The following is a 17,926-nucleotide window of genomic DNA, read 5'->3' as shown; positions in this document are numbered from 1 at the left end:
AAGTTCCTGTTTACAACATGGAAAGTCGTGTCTAAGACGGCTGGTGCATTCAAGTCACTTTCGTTGGAGTAAGATGGTGGTGTACCTTCTCTTAATTAATTACACAAATACAGCACTTCTACTTATAGAAAATGATGCTTACCAGATATGTTTTGTTGAAATGACCCTATACATTAATATCTCTTAGTAAATAATCCATTGTTTTGCTGGCATCCAATCCAAACTATACAAACATGGCGGATACTGTTGTGGTTTCTTCTTTTTGTAAATACAAAACACTTCTCAAAATCTTTGATTCAGAATACACGCTTTATTTCAAAGCTGGAGCTGTTATGTCTACAGAGACAACAACTGCCCGTTCCAAGTTATGTGATCATATTTACCTCATTCTTCTAGGCTAAAACAGAATTTTCCATACTCATAGACACATTCTTTAAGATTCAAATTTCTTACAGCAAACTTTTTCTTGGAAGCACATGTACAGGCCTCATGCTGTCATGTTCTCTACACATGTACAGGCCTCATACTCTTCATATGATTGTAACTGTGAAGTAAAACACATTATATTAAGCTACATTATACTCAATTATACCATAATAAAATCTTGTACGATATCACCCACAACCAGAGGTACGAGACCCATCCCACTGCGCATTAAAATACATAAAAGTGTATAAAAGAATGAATTTCTGCATTACTTATAAATAGATTTGATATTAACATATTAGAGAACATTCTTATATGGCACTTTCATTATATCAAGTTTTACAGCAGTTATGTTGTTTTTGTCAAATTCACTACCAGGAAACTAAGTCAATTTTGAAGACAAATTTTATATTTATGTTTTAATGCTAAAGACAATTTTATGTTAATTATTGCTAAATTATATAACATTATCTGTGAGTGAACATAATCCGAGTCATTGCCAGAAGTGGCACAGATCTCTACAGCTAGAGTTGGGCCAGTTACAGTGAACAGGAATCGGCCCAGTGCTTTACAGCCGTAACAAACATACATGTGCCAGAGCGAGCTGCGGGTCAGATTACACACTCCCTACAGACCCCAAAGTGAAGGAGTTCTGGCTCTGATCTGAAATGAGTTTCTATGATGAAATAAACAGGAATCACACACAGACCAGCAGCAGAAACAGCAGGATGGAGACGCACAGCTGGATTCTCTTCATGTGGGGTGAGATATTCATTTATAAGATATAACATTCGTAACATTAATAATGCTAACATTAATATCTGTAACATTAATAATGCATCAGTTTCACTGAAGAGTTTGTGTCAGTCTGGAGTCATTATAACATCATGTAAAGCAGTATGTGTTCATTTAGATGTGTTTGTGTGGTCACTTATAAATCACACCAAATGATGTTTTTTGAAAATGTCAAAAAAAAATAAAATAAATTCTGTAAGGATTGGTTTAGGGGATAGAATGTAAAGTTTGCACAGTACATAAATGAGTCATTCACAGAGCCTGTTTTGTGAACTGGCCGAGTGTTTCGGCAATGTAAGAGTGTAAAGAGCGGCAATGTAAAGTGTTGTTTACCTGATATAACCAGTGTAAAAACAATCACTGCACCTCTGTAATGCTGTTCACTGTGCCGGGAGAGATTCTAGCGTTCTGCCAGCTCTCATATAAACTGCGACACTCTCTTCTGTGCTGATGAGAGATATTGAAACTGAAACTGTTGGTTCACACAATCTATCACACGCTGGGTCTCTCGCACAGGCTCGTGCGCAGTTTAATAGACCTTAAACATGCAGCCATCTGTAGAATTTTGTGTTACAAATGTTTACATTTTACAGTCACTTTGGAAAAACAAACTTTTCTAATGTCATATTTCATCATATTTGCATTGTTTTATTTCTGTACTGTGGGTTATTTTCTCATCCAGTTTTTCCTCAGAGAACGCTCCTGATTTAGACATGTATTTACTGACATAGTATATCTTCATTACATTAGAATGCATCAGAATATCTCTGCTCTCCGAGTCAGAAAAAAGATTTTATTGCTAGGGTTGACACACACACCTTCCCGGAAAAGACACACAAACACACACACACACACACACACACACACACACACACACACACACACACACACACACACACACACACACTTCCACGGTCTTCTATTGTTTTTCTATCCTGAATGTTTTTCTACTAAATGACTAAATGTAAATGTAATGTAAATGTAATATAGTCCACTTGACAGAGTGAATGAAAAGAAGAGAGTGAATTCAGACACTGATGAACACCTGTTAAGCAGAATCACTGAAGGACAGAGAAACAAGACCAGAAAAAAAGAGAAGAGACAAGCAGAAACACACACTGAGTGTGAAACCAGTTTACAATCCAGTTTGACATTATTTATTTAATACATGTACAGAAGTTCTTGTTGAAAATTAAAAGATTTAGATGTTCTGTGTCTAATCTTTGATTTCATTGTTATTTTACATTTATTGATTAACTATGTTTGTGATTTAAAAGCATGAGATCCAGCAATGTTACAGTAATCAGTTATTTGGTAACACTTTACAATACGGTTCATTAGTTAACATTAGTAAACAACATTATTTAACAAACTAATAATGAACTACACTTATAGAGCATTTATTAATCTTTGTTGATGTTAATTTCAACATTTACTAATACATTATTAAAATCTTGTTAACATTAGTTAATGCACTGTGAACTAACATGAACAAACAATGAACAACTGTATTTTCATTAACTAATATTAACAAATATTAGTGTAGGATAGCTAAAATAGGATTAATTTACGTATTATGTTTATTAAATATCTTATGTGAGCTGTTATTTGAGTTGACACCATCTAGGGGTTGAAGTTGGAGATGTAAGGCCTCTGGAAATAAAAGACCTGTGACTTCACCTGAGGGTGTGGCCAGAACCGGAAGTGACAGTCTTTGACCTCACGGCCTGACACCATGCGAAATAGACTGATTCAATCTACTTGTTATCTTTTCAATCCTTTAGTTATTTGACATTTAGATTTTTTTGATTTTGCATACAGTTGCTTTTTTGTAATAAATAATACTTCAGTTTCTGAAAATTATGCTGTGGACAATGGAATCATTTGGAGAGTGAGCGTCAAGCCTTTTTTCTGTTCAGCCACCAAAGTGGAACATTTTTTGGGATTGACTCCTCGTCGTAAGTCCAACTCCGTATTAGCTGAGCTACCGAGCAAGCTTGGTTGTGGCCAAAAAAACGCAAAACACATAGAGCCTGAAAGTCCAAAGTACGTTCGCTTACAAATCGGGCACTCCGGTAAGAAGCGTTTTGAAGTCGTGACATGATATTGCGCTAGGAGACGTCAAAACAAGTCTTTATGAATCCATAATCTGACCCCGGCCGTCGTCGAAACCGTGTGTGAAAACGAGCCAAATCGCTCATTGACGTTTTACCGGCCTCTAGCTTTCGTTTCTGTCAGAAACTGCAGCCAGATGTACGCGCCGGAACATAATTTTGTGTCTCACGAAAACGTGCCCACGGGTATGTCTCTCCCATGAGACCAGGTTGTGCAATAATATGTAATGGCTTTAAGACAGTTGTAGTTCTTGTGCTTCTGCTCATCTCTTTTTTATGTTCTTGTTGTTCCTATTCTCTTTAGTGATTCTGCTTGTTAACAACAGGTGTTCATCACTAATACTCGATCATCACTTATACATTTAATTAATTATCTCACTGCAACACAGCATCAATGTTACTTTTACTCTTTGTAGTGTGGACACCAGAGGATGTTCCTGTTGGGTTGAAAGGGTTAAAGGTGCAACATAAAAAGGCACACCAACAAAATGTATTATAAGAGTAACACACTGTAAGTTAAAAAAAACAACAACAGTTGAATACTGGCAACACTGTTGCCTGTAGTTTACCGTAAAATTGAGTTTTGTGAGTTACCATTGTGCTGAAGAATAGAGCCTATGCTTAAGTTCAGGTGAAATCAAGAATTGTTGATTATATGCTGTTTGTTGCCTTATTTAACAGATGGTGACTGTGTAGTTGCTGTTTCAGTGATAATCTCTTATTATTTAAAATATTTAAAATTTATATTTAAAAATTATTTAAAATACAGGTGCTGGTCATATAATTACAATATCATCAAAAAGTTGATTTATTTCACTAATTCCATTCAAAAAAGTGAAACTTGTATATTATATTCATTCATTACACACAGACTGATATATTTCAAATGTTTATTTCTTTTCATTTTGATGATTATAACTGACAACTAAGGAAAATACCAATTTCAGTATCTCAGAAAATTAGAATATTGTGAAAAGGTTCAATATTGAAGACACCTGGTGCCACACTCTAATCAGCTAATTAACTCAAAACACCTGCAAAGGCCTTTAAATGGTCTCTCAGTCTAGTTCTGTAGGCTACACAATCATGGGGAAGACTGCTGACTTGACAGTTGTCCAAAAGACCACCATTGACACCTTGCACAAGGAGGGCAAGACACAAAAGGTCATTGCAAAAGAGGCTGGCTGTTCACAGAGCTCTGTGTCCAAGCACATTAATAGAGAGGCGAAGGGAAGGAAAAGATGTGGTAGAAAAAAGTGTACAAGCAATAGGGATAACCGCACCCTGGAGAGGATTGTGAAACAAAACCCATTCAAAAATGTGGGGGAGATTCACAAAGAGTGGACTGCAGCTGGAGTCAGTGCTTCAAGAACCACTACGCACAGACGTATGCAAGACATGGGTTTCAGCTGTCGCATTCCTTGTGTCAAGCCACTCTTGAACAACAGACAGCGTCAGAAGCGTCTAAAGACAAAAAGGACTGGACTGCTGCTGAGTGGTCCAAAGTTATGTTCTCTGATGAAAGTAAATTTTGCATTTCCTTTGGAAATCAGGGTCCCAGAGTCTGGAGGAAGAGAGGAGAGGCACACAATCCACGTTGCTTGAGGTCCAGTATAAAGTTTCCACAGTCATGATGGTTTGGGGTGCCATGTCATCTCCTGGTGTTGGTCCACTGTGTTTTCTGAGGTCCAAGGTCAACGCAGCCATATACCAGGAAGTTTTAGAGCACTTCATGCTTCCTGCTGCTAACCAACTTTACGGAGATCAGTGTTGGGGCTAGTTACTCAAAAAAGTAATATATTACATATTACATATTACTCTCAAAAATAGTAATGCCTTACTTTACTTTATTACTCCCTGGAGAAAGTTTTTTTTCTTAATTACTCTATAATTGCCTGAGATGCATCAGATGGAGGGAGAACATACAAAGGAGGAGTGTTCTTTAGGGTCTTTATTACGACAACAACAACAGACTGGCACTGTCTAGCACAAATAACTACAAACAACTGTACTTGTGCAATCAAGTACAAACAAGTATTAACTTCCTCAATGTTTAACAAACACCGTCTAGTGCAAAAAATCAATTTGATTGTCGATTAACAAGTACAAACAAAAAAAATATTAACTTCCTCAAAAAAATATATCCATAAATAAAAAAGACTGGCCTTACCAGCACTGTGTAGAGGAGAGGTAAATTGTTAAAAAGCAAAACACAGTGCAGAGGAGAGGTAGGTTGTTGAAATGAGTTAAAGCAAATACAGAAGTCTCAAAGTAAATAAAAGGAAAAATACAGTTGGCATTTACTGTAATGCATTTTTCTGGTGCAAAATATGAGCTTCTGAATGTGTCAGCTTATTTGTCAAAGTAATGGTTATTTTTATATTATATTATATTTTGATGTTGGTAGTACTTTATGTTCAAATGAAAGTTTTTGATGCTTGTGGGGCTGCTCGTTCATGTCACTCTGTCGCTTCGCAACGAGCTTGATGTGTCCGTGCTTTCGCTGCAGGTGCTTCTTCAAGTTGGAGGTAGAGTTACAAGTGGTGGAGAGCAGCTTTCTCAGAGTGTGCACTTCACCGTCAAGTTATTTTCCTATATTCAAAGTAACGACTGAATCTCCACCCGTCAAAACTAGCTTTTGTCACGGATCCCTTGTTCCCCTGGACTCCATTTCCCATCATCCTCCTGTTCTCCACACCTGCACTCACTTCCCTCGTCTGCTCCTCATCAGCACTCATCACCTGCACCTGGACTCTATTGTCAGCACTCCCCATATATTGCACTCACTCCCTGCACTCCTTGTCCGTTCTCTGTTTGTGTTAGTGTTTGTATGGTGTTCTCTGCCTTCGTGTATATTAAAGTATTGAATGTATTGTGGAAATCCGTATCTGCCTCATCTCTACACCAGCAAACGTAACAGAAGAACGGACCCAGACGTTGGATTTCTACAAAGAGGAAAAAGATGGATTCTTTCTGCTCCCGGGCTCCTGCTCCTCCAATGCCTCCCACTCCCTTGTCTGCTGGCGATCGCATCATCGGGCTTCTGCAGGTCGGTCGTTCGCTGGAGAGGTATGTGGAGGAGTTCGTTGAGCTCGCTGTTTTGTCTGACTGGCCTGAAGCATGTTTAATCTCCCTGTTTCTGGATGGACTAGACGATGACACCATCTGTTTTGGTGAACCCGATTATCGTTTCTCCTTAAGCGAAAACATAAATTCCATTTTGTGGTTAAATGATTCCAAATTTGTCGTTGATTGGGTTCAGGATGGGTGTCTGTCTCTGGTCCATCCAGAAACACGGTTGGCCGGGCCAGTCAGTCAACCTCCGTCTTCCTCCGCATGCCCCTCCAGCAAACTCCCTGCCTGCCCCACACGGAACCCACACTCCTCAACTGGGTCCCGAAAGCGGAGGAGGAGGAAACAGTCTGCTCCAGTGTCTCAAGAGCCCGCTCCAGTGTCTCCAGAGCCCGCTCCAGTGTCTCCAGAGCCGGCTCCAGTGTCTCCAGAGCCGGCTCCAGTGTCTCCAGAGCCGGCTCCAGTGTCTCCAGAGCCGGCTCCAGTGTCTCCAGAGCCGGCTCCAGTGTCTCCAGAGCCGGCTCCAGTATCTCCAGAGCCGGCTCCAGTATCTCCAGAGCCGGCTCCAGTATCTCCAGAGCCGGCTCCAGTATCTCCAGAGCCGGCTCCAGTATCTCCAGAGCCGGCTCCAGTATCTCCAGAGCCGGCTCCAGTATCTCCAGAGCCCGCTCCAGCCCTTTCCGAGCCTGCAGCTCCAACCCTGTGCGAGCCACCAAGTGAGGTGGCCTGGCTTATAGACTTTTGGACCGAGCCAAGTTCTCCAGTCTCCGACGAGCAAAGTTCTCCAGTCTCCGCCACCTACGAGCCCTCAGCTCCAGCCGCCGCCTACGAGCCCTCAGCTCCAGCCGCCGCCTACGAGCCCTCAGCTCCAGCCGCCGCCTACGAGCCCTCAGCTCCAGCCGCCGCCTACGAGCCCTCAGCTCCAGCCGCCGCCTACGAGCCCTCAGCTCCAGCCGCCGCCTACGAGCCCTCAGCTCCAGCCGCCGCCTACGAGCCCTCAGCTCCAGCCGCCGCCTACGAGCCCTCAGCTCCAGCCGCCGCCTACGAGCCCTCAGCTCCAGCCGCCGCCTACGAGCCCTCAGCTCCAGCCGCCGCCGCCGAGCCAGCCGCTCTTATTATGAACTGTGCTATTGAACTATCCAACCCAACAACTGTTTTCCCTCCCTGCCTCCCTCTCCCGCCTCCTCCCACTAATGTCCACACTGCACCTCCACCTCAAGCCACCTCACCCAGGACTCCACCTCGGTCCGTTGGTCCAGATGCTCCCCCTTGGCTCCAACCTCCCTCATCTCCACCGTGGTCCATCAGTCCACCAGTTCCGCCAGGCTCCATCCTCCCCCCGGTTCCGCATCAGTCATTCGTCGGCCTTCCCTCACATCAGGACTGCACTCCTCGGTGTTCACCTCGTCCCTTCGTCCCTCACGCTCCGTTGGCTTCCTCACTCCCTCCTGCGTCCCTTTGGTCGGCTGTCGCTCTGGCTCCACTGCGGCCTTCTGGAGCCCCGCCTGCACCTCGGTCGGCCAAGCCTGCGGCATCGCCCTGTCCCGCCGGATCCTCACCGCCACCTGGGATCATCGGCAATTCGGCTTCGGCCCCTGACCCTCCATGGCTGCCCTCGGCCCCTGACCCGCCATGGCTGCCCACGGCTCCTGACCCGCCATGGCTTTTGAACCTGCCCTGGAGACCTGCACTCCAGTCCACTCCTCCCCCTGCTCCGGCTTGAGGTCTCCAGGGCGCCCACCGGTTGTTACATCTACGGCGCGAGGACGCGCCTACCGGGAGGGGGAGGTACTGTCACGGATCCCTTGTTCCCCTGGACTCCATTTCCCATCATCCTCCTGTTCTCCACACCTGCACTCACTTCCCTCGTCTGCTCCTCATCAGCACTCATCACCTGCACCTGGACTCTATTGTCAGCACTCCCCATATATTGCACTCACTCCCTGCACTCCTTGTCCGTTCTCTGTTTGTGTTAGTGTTTGTATGGTGTTCTCTGCCTTCGTTTATATTAAAGTATTGAATGTATTGTGGAAATCCGTATCTGCCTCATCTCTACACCAGCAAACGTAACAGCTTTCTGTTGCTGGGAACCTTCCTCTGAAAAAGAGCTTGCCATTGTTGACGCTTCCATTTTCCCCCATCTGTCTTTGAGGGTGCCGCTCTGCTGCTGGCTGCCGGGTGTCGACCAATCGGTGATGGTAAATGATACCTCGTGCCAAACCCAGACCAATCACTGTTCCATTCACGCCCTCCTCCCCTTCCCTTCTTTTCTCTGTGTTGTGTGCCTTGTGTGTGATGAAGGTGCTACTGGTAAATGTAACGCAAGTAACTAGCTCGGGAAAGCTGTAATAATATTACCATTTTCAGACGAGTAATGCCTTACACTGGTATACTATATTCTACTATACTATATATTCTATTATACTATATACTGTACTTTGTAACGCGTTACACCCAACACTGACGGAGATGCAGATTTCATTTTCCAACAGGAAAAGTACCAAAGCTACCAGTACCTGGTTTAAGGACCATGGTATCCCTGTTCTTAATTGGCCAGCAAACTCACCTGACCTTAAGACCACAGAAAATCTATGGGGTATTGTGAAGAGGAAGATGCCATATGCCAGACCCAACAATGCAGAAGAGCTGAGGGCCACTATCAGAGCAACCTGGGCTCTCATAACACCTGAGCAGTGCCACAGACTGATCGACTCCATGCCACGCCGCATCGCTGCAGTAATTCAGGCAAAAGGAGCCCCAACTAAGTATTGAGTGCTGTACATGCTCATACTTTTCATGTTCATACTTTTCAGTTGGCCAAGATTTCTAAAAATCCTTTCTTTGTATTAGTCTTAAGTAATATTCTAATTTTCTGAGATACTAAATTAGGGATTTTCCTTAGTTGTCAGTTATAATCATCAAAATTAAAAGAAATAGACATTTGAAATATATCAGTCTGTGTGTAATGAATGAATATAATATACAAGTTTCACTTTTTGAATGGAATTAGTGAAATAACTCAACTTTTTGATGATATTCTAATTATATGACCAGCACCTGTATGTGTAGTGAATTCTAATGAAATAAGTTTACAACAATATTATGCACACATAATTAGCATTATATAAATATTAGTTTATAAATTCAAATAATAGTCAGACAATTAAAGACTGTTTCCGCAAATTAAATGAGGTAAGTCGAGTTTTAATTTAGTGCATGGTATCTTTAAAACATCTTACTGTAGATTACAGTAAATAACTGTACAATCAATAGTAAATTACTGGCAACAGTGTTGCCATTATTTTACTGTAAAAAAAGCCTGCCAAGGTCTAACAGTGTATATAAACACCTAGAAGAATAGTGTGTTAGAAGTGCAATTAAACTATTGTTGATATGAGCCACACCCTGCTTCATTAGGAAATGCAACTTTTCTAGGCTACTTGTACCGCTTCTGCTTATAAAGAATAATAATGACAACATAACTGAGATTTAAGAGGAAAAAACGTTTATTGAAATAAGTGATTCATAAGTAATAATAATGACAACACAACTTTGATTTGAAGATGAACAGAAGTAAGCTGTGTATGAGGTACAGCTATCATAAAGAGATACCTTGGAGGAAGAAACATGTTCAATGACATGTTTGTGTGTAAACAAGTGAAAAGAAGTTAGCTGTTTATGAAGCACAGCTGTAATGAGAGATATATAGATAACTTGTTTATGGGTAAACAGTGAAACAATTGGAAGTGATAACTTTTGTATAAAAACAAACTGTTGATAAATTGAAAAGTAATGTGTGGAAAAAGGAAAAGAAACAGATGATTGTATTAAAGAATGACAGACAAGTGGTATTGGAATGCCTTTATTAAAGCATATATTGATTGCTTATTAAAGAATGACAGACAACTGATATTGTAACACATTTATTAAATCATGTATTAATCACTTATTAAAGAATAAAAAACAACTGGTAATGCATTTGTTAGTAACATGTTAGTAGATTATAAAGGAACTAATCTGTATTAGAAAGAAAGGCAGTCTTACCGTTGAAGGATGTCTTGATCAGAAGCACAGGACGCAGCAGAGGAATAGAGTCCAGAACAAATAGGAGAGACCTCTATATATAGACATATGAGGGGAATTCCCAAGAAGATGACATCAACTGGTCAGATAGTCTATAAAAGGCTGGACCATGAAGAGAGCAGGAGGGGCTGCTTCACACCTGTAACGAAGCGGGACTCAACGTAAGATCCAAATGCAGCTTTATTAAAAGGTGAGCATGGTCGTACAGGCAGGGTCAATCAGGAGCAAACAGGAACAGCGAAGGACAGGCAGAGTCGTAGACAGGAAGCAGGCAAAGATCAGGACAGGCAGATATCACTCACAGGACGGTATACAAAGCACAGGTCAGGACAGGCAGCAACGGGTCAATAACGGGTAACAGGCAGGAACAATAACAACAAACAGACATGATATAAATGCTCAGAATTGTAACGGGAGTTAGCAAGACCTCGCGGTGAAGTGGTGTGTGAATGAGTCCTTTATAGTCCAGGTAATGTGTGGCAGCTGGGTGTGGTGATTAGTGTGGAGTGATTGTGAAATGAGTGCAGGTGATAAGCAATGGAGGATCATGGGAAATGTAGTCCGGGATGTGACAGGAACAGACGTGATCGTGACAACACCTGAGGCTGTACCTCCGACACCAGAACCAGCTGATGATGCCTCCATCGCTGATATTGCCTTGACTGAAGAACTTTTCAATACTTATACTTTATTTAATTACTTGTATAAAATGTTAGTAGAATATATATAATGTTAGTATTAATGTAATAAATAAATGAACTTATAACTTTATAATTAACCCGGCCTCATGTGGCATTAATTTAAGTTGTTGAGCCTGAACAGACCACGGAGAAGTCTTCTGTCTGATTGTAAGTATTTTAAAATGCCTATAATTTAGGTCAGATTTGACTTTCTTACTGTAACGAAGGTTCTTGTGTAATGGGAAGGAAGAGGACAGGGATCGGCTTTGGGCTGCTGACAGTCTTTATTCTCACCAGAGAAAAATATCAAACACATAAACAAAAAGACGGTGACGCACACTCAATAATTCCACATCCAAGGACGGGCTTCACTCCATGAAACGAGCACAGCTCACTCAGTCTGTCTGTCAGCAGACCCTCTCTCTCTCACACGCTCCTGCTTCTCCTGGCGTTTTATCCTGTCTCCACGCCAATTACTGGAACGAGAAACAGGTGTTCGTGATTTACATTCAACCCGTTCAATCACCGCACATCCCCAAACGCCCCTCGCCACATACCCCCCCCGCCCGACTCAGGCCGGGGAGCCGTCCGGCCTGCCGCCCACCCCCACCCCCCCCCCCCACCCCCCCCCCCCCCCCCCCAACAAATCTGGAGAGGAAGTCGGCCACAGCCATCTGAACACCCGGCCTGTGGATCACCTTGAATTTAAAAGGCTGTAAAGCAAGATACCAATGAGTGATCCGCGTGTTGGTGTCCGAACAGAGGGCATGGTCCGAACAGAGGGTGAATTCCCGCCCCAGGAGATAATAGCGGAGGGTGAGGACGGCCCACCTGATGGCTAAACACTCTTTCTCCACGGTGCTGTACTTAGCCTCTCTCTTGGAGAGCTTGCGGCTAATGTACAGCACCGGCCGCTCCTCACCCTCTATCTCCTGGGACAGGACCGCACCCAGCCCTCTGTCCGATGCGTCTGTCTGCAACAAAAAGGGGAGAGAGAAATCAGGGGAATGAAGTAACGGCCCGCCACATAAAGCAGCCTTCACCTGGGTAAGGGCCTGCTGGCACAGCTCCGTCCACTGGACCGTATCTGGTGCATCCTTTTTAGTCAGATCAGTCAACGGGCTGGTGAGGTCCGAATAATTAGGAACAAACCTCCTGTAATATCCCGCCAGCCCGAGGAACTGTCTGACCTCCTTTTTGGTCTTGGGACGCGGACAGGTTGCAACCGCTGCTGTCTTATCAATTTGGGGACGCACCTGTCCATGTCCCAAGTGGAAGCCCAGATACCTTACTTCCACGCGCCCAATTGCACACTTCTTTGGGTTGGCCATGAGCCCAGCCCCTCTCAGCGACCTCAGGACAGCCCTCAAATGCTGCATATGCCGCTGCCAATCGTAACTAAAAATAATAATGTCATCCAGATAGGCAGCCGCATACGCAGCATGGGGCCGTAAGATCTTGTCCATGAGTCGCTGAAAGGTAGCCGGTGCCCCGAACAGCCCGAACGGAAGGGTCACGAATTGGTGTAATCCAAACGGCGTCGTGAAAGCGGTCTTTTCTTTGGATAATGGAGACAAGGGGATCTGCCAATACCCTTTCGTTAAGTCCAGTGTCGAATAAAAGCGAGCTGTACCAAGCCGGTCAAGCAATTCGTCCACACGCGGCATTGGATACGCGTTGAATTTCGACACTGCATTCACCTTGCGATAATCCACACAGAACCGCACTGAGCTGTCCGTTTTGGGAACCAAAACTATCGGGCTCGCCCAGTTACTGCTGGATTCCTCTATTACCCCCATTTCAAGCATTGCCTCTAATTCTGCCTGAAACACTTTTTTTTTTGTGTGTTCAGATAACCTATACGGCCGGCTGCGAATCACCACGCCCGGCTCTGTCTCGATGTGGTGCTGAATGAGGTCAGTACGGCCCGGTAGGGGAGAGAACACGTCGGCAAACTCAGCCTGTAATTTGGAAACATCAGTGAGCTGTGAGGGCGAAAGGTGATCTCCCCCCGGGGCCAGAGCGAGGGATTGTTTTTTTACATTCGCCTCTGGCCTGCGATCATCCTCTCCGCTAATCACCATCGCCAGCATCACTGACTCCGCCTCACTCCACTTTTTCACGAGGTTGAGGTGATAAATTTGACGTGCCCCTCTCCTGTCGGACCGTATTACTTCATAATCGAGATCACCAACTCGCCGTGTGACCTCAAACGGTCCTTGCCACTTCGCCAGTAATTTTGAGCTTGACGTGGGGAGTAATACGAGTACTTTCTCTCTCGGTGTAAATTTACGCAGATTAGTTCCCCTGTCATACAACCGGCACTGTCTGTCCTGGGCTTGTAACAAATTCTCCATAGATAGCCGCCCCAAAGTGTGGAGTTTTGTTCTCAAGTCCAGCACATACTGAATTTCATTTTTCGATTGAGATGGTCCGTCCTCCCAAGACTCTCTTAGGACATACAGCACCCCGCGGGGGTGGCGTCCAAAGAGAAGCTCGAAGGGGGAAAACCCCGTGGAGGCTTGCGGGACCTCTCGCACAGCGAACAACAGGGGTTCCAACCATTTATCCCAATTTTTGGCGTCTTCTTGAACGAACTTACGAATCATGGATTTAAGCGTGCGATTAAAACGTTCGACCAACCCGTCCGTTTGTGGGTGAAAGACGCTGGTTCGAATCGATTTAATGCCCAACAATTCGTACAGTTCGCGTAGCGTACGTGACATAAACGCCGTGCCTTGATCAGTGAGGATTTCTTTCGGAAACCCCACTCGGGAGATTAAACTGAAGAGGGCGTCCGCAACACTCTTAGCGGAAATGTTGCGGAGAGCCACTGCTTCTGGATATCGTGTTGCATAATCCACAATGACTAATGCAAAACGATGCCCTCTCGCTGATCGCTCTAATGGTCCGATGAGGTTCATGCCAATTCGTTCGAGGGGACCTGCATTAATGGAAGGCGGCGCAAAGGCGCTTTTGGAGTGGCCGGAGGATTTACCAGCTGACATTCACGATAAGACGCGCACCACCTGCGCACGTTCTCGTGAATGCCCGGCCAAAAGAATCGGGCCATGAGGCGATTTAGTGTCGCTGTTTGTCCTAAGTGTCCAGCCATTGGGTTAGAGTGAGCCGCATGGAAAAGCATTTCCCTGCGGCTCTTTGGTACTAATAACTGGGTTGTATCCTCTTTTGACTGTCTTGGGTCACTCGATACAACCCATCTTTAATAATCGCAAAATAGGGATAAGTCAGTGGTCGTCTGAGTGGAGAGGCTGACCGTCGATCATGCTGACCCTCTCAAACGCATTTTTCAGCGTGTCATCGTGAGACTGCTCCAGGGGGAAATCATCACGGTCCGAGAGAATCAGTCTCCCGATTCCGCTCTGTTCCCCTGAGGCAGTCACCACTGGTCCCCGGTCAGTCTCCCTCGCCTGCACTCGCACTTTCTTTCCCCGCGCACATTTACTCCAAGAGGCACCCGAGCATAAATGTCCCAATAACTTATTAAATGCGGGCCAATTCGTCCCCAAAATTATCGGTTGCCGGAGGTGCGGATTAACTGCCACCTCCACACTATGCTTTTGACCCCTAAATAGAATCCCGACTGACACCAACGGATAACTCGCGATATCCCCGTGCACACACCATACCTTAACCACGCGGCCTGTATCCAATGCCCCCGATGAAATCAGGCTTTGATGCACGGAGGTTTGGTTACAACCTGAGTCCACCAAAGCCTGATAAGTACCCCCCTTGATACTCACTGGTATCTGGTACTGACCAGCTTGACCGGGGGTGACCTGCAGGTCGTCCGGGACCCGGATCAATGTCCCCACCTCCATCACTGGACACCGGTCTATGAAGTGATCTGGGTCCCCGCAACGCCAACAGGCCGACCCAGACCTGCCCGCCGCTCCAGTGGATTGGATGGCCGAATCCAGCGACGTGGGCCGGTGGCACTGAACCCACTCGGCGGTCTTCTTCGGGAGCCGAGTGGTGAACTGTTCCAGCACCACGCGATCGATCATCTGCTCCACGTCGCCTCCGTCCTCCATCAGCCATTTGCGGCACGAGTCCCGGAGCTGTTGGGCCAACGCGAAGGGCCGGCCCGCCTCCCCCAACTACAAAGACCGGAAGCGCTGACGATGCTGCTCAGGGGAGCGGCCGACACGCTGTAGGATGGCCCTCTTGAGGTCGTTGAAGACCAGGAGGTTCTGGATGGGCAGCTGCTGTGCTGCCACCTGCGACTCGCCCGAAAGCAGCGGGACGAGCCACATGGGCCACTGGTCCCGGGGCCAACCTGACACCTCGGCAGACTTTTCAAACAGGTCCAGGAAGGCCTCCGGGTCATCTTGCGGGCCCATCTTCTGCAGTGGCAGCGGGAAGGGGCCAGCAGCTGCCGCGCTGGTCTCCGCGGGAACCTCTCGGTCTATCCAGCTCCGGAACCTCTCGCGGTCCTCCTGCTGGCCCTGGACAATCGCCTCGAAGCGGCGCTCCTGATCCTTGCGGAGATCTAGCAGGGCCCGATGTTGCTCTTGATGGAGGGCTGCGAGGGATGCGATGATGTCCGCAAACGGCGTCCCAGCGGCGGAGGTTGCCTGCATGGCGGCGGCTTCCGTCTTCCTTCCCGGGTTTCGGCACCAGTGTAACGAAGGTTCTTGTGTAATGGGAAGGAAGAGGACAGGGATCGGCTTTGGGCTGCTGACAGTCTTTATTCTCACCAGAGAAAAATATCAAACACATAAACAAAAAGACGGTGACGCACACTCAATAATTCCACATCCAAGGACGGGCTTCACTCCATGAAACGAGCACAGCTCACTCAGTCTGTCTGTCAGCAGACCCTCTCTCTCTCACATGCTCCTGCTTCTCCTGGCGTTTTATCCTGTCTCCACGCCAATTACTGGAACGAGAAACAGGTGTTTGTGATTTACATTCAACCCGTTAAATCACCGCACATCCCCAAACACTCCCTCCTGTTGCAGACCCTGCTAAACCACGCCCCCCTCGCCACACTTACCTAACCTGAGAATGATAAAAATAAGGTAAAGGTGCTTAGTGACACATCATTAAAATACTATTTGCACTACAAACCAGTGTGAGCATTAGATAGACAGACTGACTGAATTTCCAGAACCGGAGTAGATTGGTAGGCTAGTGTGTGCTGGTGAAGCTGGTCATCTGGTCATAAACTGCAGCTGAACACACTCAAAGCAGTTCAGATGATTGTGGACTTGAGGAGAATACAGCACTGGAGTCTGTGATGGTGCTTCTTCAGGTCCTGAGAGACGTAAGAGAAGCGGCACAATCACAGACTCCAGAGCTGGTGCTTCTGAGGAGGTTCAACATCCGGACTGCCGAGAGGATTGGTGTACCTCTGCTGTCCACCCTTCAAGAGCTGTATACATCCAGGGCTCAGAAAATCTCTGTCATGTCCAGGACACTTCCTTTTGACCTGCTGCAATAGAAACTGTGTAATACCAAACTTACCAAATTTATACTTATACTCAGTAGATGAGAAACTTTGGCTTTTATAGTGCATCTTTAATAAAGACTGACGTCTCACAAACATCTCGTGATGTCTCAACAGTCTCTCTCACTTCTCCAGCGTCTCTTTCAGAGGCCTTCAATATGGACACTGAACATCCACTGAGATTTAACGGCGCGGCAGAAGATTTCTTTGGTTACAGCGTTTATCAGTCTGAGTTTGGAAACAGGAAACAGTGAGTGAAACACACACACACTGGTTGCTAGGGTGTTCTGTGTGGTTGATAGGTGTTTTCTGACTGTCTTATTGATTGTGAGGGTGTTTTTGGCAGGATCATTGTTGGAGCCCCATTAAAAAGAAACTCAACAGGTGAAATTTACAGCTGCACAGTAGATCTGCGTTCCTGCAGACCGCTGCACTGGCCAGGTATCAGCGTCACATACACTATCTGTCATGAACTTTCTGTTGACTTCCACTGTCTCACACAAACCTTTGTGCATCTGTTTAATCTGCTCTAACTGTGTTGTGGTTTGAGTTTGTCCTGTCATACTGAGGTCTGATCTCTCTGGTGATGATTGACAGGCTCAGAGAGCGTCCGGTTCTTCGGCATGTCTGCTGCTGTGTCGTCTGCTCCTGTCGGACGCTTGACTGTAAGTTCAGCAGATTCCTTCATTATTCACTTCAGTGTTTGACTTCTGCTCACGGTCTCTTCTGTACTCGTGTCCACTGAAACACTGCAGGAATGTTCTTTTCGTCCTCATTTTAGCACTGGAGTCTTAATTTCAGCTTCTTTGTGATTTGATCCTCCTGATGTCACTGATATTGTGTCTCTTTCTCAGAGCTGCAGTCCGTATCTTCCTCATGAGTGTGACGGAAACTCATATCCGAACGGCATCTGCTTCCAGTTCAACAGCGGTTTACAGGCCGTCTCAAACTTTACTGTCGCTTACCAAGGTCTGACGAGACACAGAAACCAGCTGATACTGACACTTTTAGTATTTAAAGCATTAGTTCACTTTCAAATTCAAATTTCCTGATAATATACTCACCTCCATGTCATCCAAGATGTTCATGTCCTTCTTTCTTCAGTGGAAAAGAAATGAAGGTTTTTGAGGAAATCATTCCAGTTTCAGTGCAGTTTCAAAGAGCTCTACATGATCCCAGACGAGGAATAAGAGTCTTATCTAGTTCAAGTTCAAGTTCAAGTTCAGGTTTATTTATAAAGCACATTTAAAAACAACTTGTGTTGTACCAAAGTGCTGTACAGT

At 45.4% G+C, this 17,926-nt stretch overlaps 1 pseudogene; it reads left to right on the top strand.

Annotated features, from left to right (window-relative positions):
- The first annotated feature begins 1,029 nt into the window (after window positions 1-1,029).
- LOC137033058 (integrin alpha-M-like) overlaps window positions 1,030-17,926 on the top strand; it is a 38,778-nt pseudogene continuing 21,881 nt past the window's right edge.

This window comes from Chanodichthys erythropterus, chromosome 12, assembly GCF_024489055.1.
Source record: "Chanodichthys erythropterus isolate Z2021 chromosome 12, ASM2448905v1, whole genome shotgun sequence".
Taxonomy (NCBI): domain Eukaryota; kingdom Metazoa; phylum Chordata; class Actinopteri; order Cypriniformes; family Xenocyprididae; genus Chanodichthys; species Chanodichthys erythropterus.
Note: the sequence above shows the minus strand (reverse complement) of the source record. Positions and strands in the feature narration are given on the sequence as shown.